Below are 6344 nucleotides of genomic sequence, written 5' to 3'. Positions count from 1 at the left end.
CTAAAATTAGGAATTTCATATGGCTCAACTTAATCCAAGGCTGCCATGGAGACTTGTACCTTTGCACGGTTGTTGTTAAACTGTACCGTATGCAGAAAGGAACAATCAGGGCTGCAGAGATGGCTCAGTGGGTAAAATGTTTGCTTCTTCATCACAAAGACCTGAGTTTGATTCTCAGAAGCCACGGACACAGAGTGGTTGGCCTAGGACCCATTGGTCCTCCATTGAGGCAGAGCCAGCAGCTGAGGATCAGGCCGAGACACTGAGGGGGTGGTAGGTGTGTCCAGCACACCAGAGGCAGTTTGCGCTTGGACTTGGCCCCTTAGGTCCCATTTGAGTTCTCAGTGGAAGGGACTGGCTCTCTCTCTCTGGGGATTAAAGGAGGGAAAGGAGGTGAAAAAGAGCAGGGCTAAACGGTGTGGATGGAAAACCACACTGGCCGGCTGGAGCCGGACAGTGACGAGCTGTGACAAAGGGCATGGCAGAGCAGCGTAAGTCAGGAGGGTTCAGTGTGGCTCACAGTTGCCTGGGATACAGTCAGTCCAGGCAGGGAAAGCATAGTGCAGGAGTAATAGGTTGGCTGGTCACATCGCACCTACAGTCGGGAAGCAGACAGTGACAGAGTGACCCTGGGCTACAAGGCTCAAAGCCCACCCTCAGGGCTCAACCTTCCAAGATTTCCACAACCTTACCAAACAGCCATCAGCTGGGGACCAAGTGTTCAGGCTTGTGAGCCTTTCATAGTCAAATCATAATAGCAGCAGTCTGTGTGGTCTGTTCTGTGACCCGGGAAGTGACCTGGGGTGGAGAATGGGGGCTGGCCAACAGGAGTCTTAAGGGTAATTGAACGGCATGGAAGGGAAAGAGGGGCCTCCTTCCGTGGAGCTGAGGACAGTGAGTGGGATGGTTCCTTCTTCCAGGTCACTTGGATATGGCTTGCAGGCCTCCTTTCAGGATGCTAATCTGGCAGAGGTGCCTCCCACCCATCTGCCAGCAAAGACAAGTCCAGAAAACACCCAGAAATCCTTGTTGGGGAAATTAAGAGCGCGAGCTCGGGTTCACAAGCACATCTTAAGCACACAGTGGTTCGTCAGAGGGAAAGATGTCAAACCATCAACGTCACCAGTATGTTGTGGGTGTGGGTGTGCACGTGCGTGTGTGCACGTGCGTGTGTGCATGTGTAAAAGCTGGAGCTAAGCCGGCTGGTAGATGACTCCCAGGGTTTGAGCTGTCTCTTCCCCTCTGCCCACTCTCACCCAGCGCATGCTGGGTTGCAGGCTGCCATGCCGTCTCTTCAGATATGTTCATGCTTGCAAGGCGAGCCTTCTCCCAGTCTACCCCATCACTATTCAACGGCCATGAATTCCTACTGGCCAGTCCTGAGTAGATATCCTGGTTTTGTCTGACATCCCGTCAATGTCCACGGGTGGAAACAGCTTTGAGAGCCAGGGGGTCCAGCCCTGTTCAGGAGGATGCACTCAGAATGCCTTTTCTGAGTAGACAGTGCATCCCGGGGGCTCAGGCATGGGGCAGGGACAGACCCAGGAGAGACGATCTATTGACCACGATGTCACCAATTTTGGGAATCCCTCAAGTCCAGACTCCAAACTTAGCTTGTAGCAATCTGTTCCTAGCAGGTCCCCCTAGAGGCACCACGGGCACAGTGTCTCCATTGCCCTGGCTGGCAGGAGATCCAGCCCAGAGTCATAACCCGACTTCTCCAGATCCCTGTGAGAGCCCTTCCCCCTTGACAAATAACCCAGGGCATGGAGATCATTACGCAGCACATTATTAGGCCAAATTGGATTAATTAACCTCGTCTGGCCTCTCAGCTCTGGAGACAGAGAAAAAAACCGGAGTCTAATTCAAATGCAGCATTTTGGAAATGTCAGCCACGACTCGGTGATAAATATTTATAAATATATACACTGCGTATCAACAGGGTGGCCAGTGTATTTTTACATGTAAGTACACAAAGGCACTCTGTCGTTCAAACACATTCAAAGCAGGAGCCTTGAAAGGGCCATTATGGCCTGAGCTATGAATGTTTATTAAGAATAATATGCAAAGCGGGCCGACTGAATGGGCCCATTGACGGGGCATCAGCTCCGCCAGGGCAGGGATGGCGGGTCCTAAGGAATGATAACCATCTTCCAACAGGGCCAGGGCCTGGCCCTGGCATGCGAGAGTGATGTGGTGTGTCAGCCGTCCTTGCCACTTCTGGTTGGGGGTGTTTGTTCTGGGAATGCTGCCTCGGGGCTTGAACATGTCTTCAGACCACAGCCCTTGGGTTCTGAGTCACACAGCCATGCCAGAGGTTTTCCCCTTGAAGTGAGCTGTGGGCAGCCTTCGGAGATGTAGTTATGCACCCCAGTTCCTCCCTCTTGTCCTGAGTGGGGCCATTTCCTACTGGCTTATCCTCTTGATTTTTTTTTTGGATAGACTCCTTTTCAGCTTAATTCCTTCAGGGGATTCTGGGATCCTTCCTGGGTTTAGGAGACTTTTCATTCATTGACTCAATCGTTATTGTGTGTGTGTGTGGTGTGAGTGTACGCACACACGTGTGAAGGTGCACATGTATATGCATGTGTGTTATAGCACACATGTGTATGCAGAGGCCCCGGTATGACCTTATCCCTTTGGAGCAATCCTCCTTGTCTTTTGAGACAGGATCTCTAACTGGCCGAGAGCTCACCAATTAGGCTAGCCTGGCTGGCCAGTGAACCCCAGACACCCGCTGTCCCTTGTCACCTCAACACTGACAGTAGAAACATATACCAATGCCCTTCTGGCTTTGTGCTTGTGGTTTTCTGTTGTTTTTAGTGGGTTCCGAGGATTGAACTCAAGTCTTTCTGCTTACATGGATTTACCATTTGGTGTTTTACCAAATGAACTCTCGACTAATCTTTAATTGGATACCTATCATCCCAATATGGACCTGATAAGACTAGAGTAAAATGGAGCCATGGTCCCCACTGGTCCCCAAGGAGGAGACAGGCAAGACTTGAAGCCAACGAACAGAACAAGTTACTGCTCTGAAGGATGCATGAAGTTTCCATTTCAGCAGGCCTGCCTTGGGTAGGGTGTCAGCTGGGCACAGAGCGGGGTGGGTTTCAGGATGAGACACATGGGTAGAAGCTGCAGCAAAGTTTTTGGCTTTAGAGCTGAAGGGCAGAGAGGGACCAACATCCTCAGACCCTGCATAGCCTCAGTAGACTATGGAGACGTCATGGTTTTGATTGCTTCAGGGACAAGGTGAGCAAGGAAAAAGCCAACGAACAAGCAGTCAGGTGAAGGAGGACACTGGCCTTAGTGTTGGGGACCTCCAAACGGCTCTCGGAATGTGGGTCTCATGCAGCCTGGGCTTGCTGATGCCAGCACTAAAGCTGGTCAGACTGCTAGAGATGTTTACCAGGTGGGGATGTAAAGCCACCATTGCTGATTGATTTGCTTAGGAACAAAGAAAACATAGTATAAGGATTTGGGGCACTTTCCCCAAACCCAGTTTGAGCCTGACATCCCCAGCATAGTTAGGCAGAGTCCTCTTTCTAATGCCCGTTCCGATGGAGGCCACCAAGTCCTTGTTTCCCTTCAGTGCCTCCTTGTCTCGCTTACCACTCAGCATGGTTGAAAGATAAAATTTTAAAAATCAGCTTTACTTACTGTTCTGAGAATAGTTGACATGAAGATCAATACAGCTGGACAGACACTATTAGCATCTTAATGAGACACTCAGGAATATTCTGAGGATGTGTCAATGAGTCATGGCCCCTTTGATTAAGGATATACTTCAAAGGCAGCTGTAAACACACCCGAGGAAGGCCTAGAGCCGAGAGCTGTCACCCGTCAATCCCAGGAAGAAGAGCGAGGCTTCATGAATAAAGAAACACACAAGGTGTCTGTCCCTGGGCTGTACAGCTTACTGTAAAAGAAGGAACCTTTTAAATGCCATTGGGCGCCACTAAATGACAAGCACACATCCAGCCGGTCAGTTGTCAGGTGTGTGGATTGTGGGGGGGTGTGCACTGCAGATAAAGGGGAGAAGCAATCTACTCTTTGTAGATTCATACCAGGAAGGGAAGGATAAAGCTTGGGAGACAGGAACAAAGGTAGGAAGGGGAAAGGTGTCTGGGGGTGGACCAGCATCCAAATGGAAGTCTGAGCCTAAAAGGGAAGGGAGTTAACCGTGGTGGCACACAACTCCAGAGTTGACTATGGTGGCACACAACTCCAGAGTTGACTGTGGTGATACACAGCTCCAGAGTTGACTGTGGTGATACACAACTCCAGAGTTGACTGTGGTGACACACAACTCCAGAGTTGACTGTGGTGGCACACAACTCCAGAGTTGACTGTGGTGATACACAGCTCCAGAGTTGACTGTGGTGACACACAGCTCCAGAGTTGACTGTGGTGATACACAGCTCCAGAGTTGACTGTGGTGATACACAACTCCAGAGTTGACTGTGGTGACACACAACTCCAGAGTTGACTGTGGTGGCACACAACTCCAGAGTTGACTGTGGTGATACACAGCTCCAGAGTTGACTGTGGTGGCACACAGCTCCAGAGTTGACTGTGGTGATACACAACTCCAGAGTTGACTGTGGTGGCACACAGCTCCAGAGTTGACTGTGGTGATACACAACTCCAGAGTTGACTGTGGTGATACACAGCTCCAGAGTTGACTGTGGTGACACACAGCTCCAGAGTTGACTGTGGTGATACACAGCTCCAGAGTTGACTGTGGTGATACACAACTCCAGCGTTGACTGTGGTGGCACACAACTCCAGAGTTGACTGTGGTGATACACAACTCCAGAGTTGACTGTGGTGATACACAGCTCCAGAGTTGACTGTGGTGGCACACAACTCCAGAGTTGACTGTGGTGATACACAGCTCCAGAGTTGACTATGGTGACACACAACTCCAGAGTTGACTGTGGTGATACACAACTCCAGAGTTGACTGTGGTGATACACAACTCCAGAGTTGACTGTGGTGACACACAGCTCCAGAGTTGACTGTGGTGATACACAACTCCAGAGTTGACTGTGGTGATACACAGCTCCAGAGTTGACTGTGGTGACACACAACTCCAGAGTTGACTATGGTGGCACACAACTCCAGAGTTGACTGTGGTGACACACAGCTCCAGAGTTGACTGTGGTGATACACAACTCCAGAGTTGACTGTGGTGGCACACAACTCCAGAGTTGACTGTGGTGGCACACAACTCCAGAGTTGACTGTGGTGATACACAACTCCAGAGTTGACTGTGGTGACACACAGCTCCAGAGTTGACTGTGGTGATACACAACTCCAGAGTTGACTGTGGTGATACACAGCTCCAGAGTTGACTGTGGTGACATACAGCTCCAGAGTTGACTGTGGTGACATACAGCTCCAGAGTTGACTGTGGTGATACACAACTCCAGAGTTGACTGTGATGATACACAACTCCAGAGTTGACTGTGGTGACACACAGCTCCAGAGTTGACTGTGGTGGTACACAGCTCCAGAGTTGACTGTGGTGATACACAGCTCCAGAGTTGACTGTGGTAGCACACAACTCCAGAGTTGACTGTGGTGATACACAGCTCCAGAGTTGACTGTGGTGATACACAGCTCCAGAGTTGACTGTGGTGATACACAACTCCAGAGTTGACTGTGGTGATACACAACTCCAGAGTTGACTGTGGTAGCACACAACTCCAGAGTTGACTGTGGTGATACACAACTCCAGAGTTGACTGTGGTAGCACACAACTCCAGAGTTGACTGTGGTGATACACAGCTCCAGAGTTGACTGTGGTGATACACAGCTCCAGAGTTGACTGTGGTGATACACAACTCCAGAGTTGACTGTGGTGGCACACAGCTCCAGAGTTGACTGTGGTGGCACACAGCTCCAGAGTTGACTGTGGTGGCACACAACTCCAGAGTTGACTGTGGTGATACACAGCTCCAGAGTTGACTGTGGTGACACACAACTCCAGAGTTGACTGTGGTGATACACAGCTCCAGAGTTGACTGTGGTGATACACAACTCCAGAGTTGACTGTGGTGATACACAACTCCAGAGTTGACTGTGGTGATACACAACTCCAGAGTTGACTGTGGTGACATACAGCTCCAGAGTTGACTGTGGTGATACACAACTCCAGAGTTGACTGTGGTGATACACAACTCCAGAGTTGACTGTGGTGATACACAACTCCAGAGTTGACTCTGGTGATACACAGCTCCAGAGTTGACTGTGGTGACACACAACTCCAGAGTTGACTGTGGTGATACACAACTCCAGAGTTGACTGTGGTGGCACACAGCTCCAGAGTTGACTGT

The sequence above is a fragment of the Microtus pennsylvanicus genome, chromosome 1 (assembly GCF_037038515.1).
Source record: "Microtus pennsylvanicus isolate mMicPen1 chromosome 1, mMicPen1.hap1, whole genome shotgun sequence".
NCBI lineage: Eukaryota > Metazoa > Chordata > Mammalia > Rodentia > Cricetidae > Microtus > Microtus pennsylvanicus.
Note: the sequence above shows the minus strand (reverse complement) of the source record.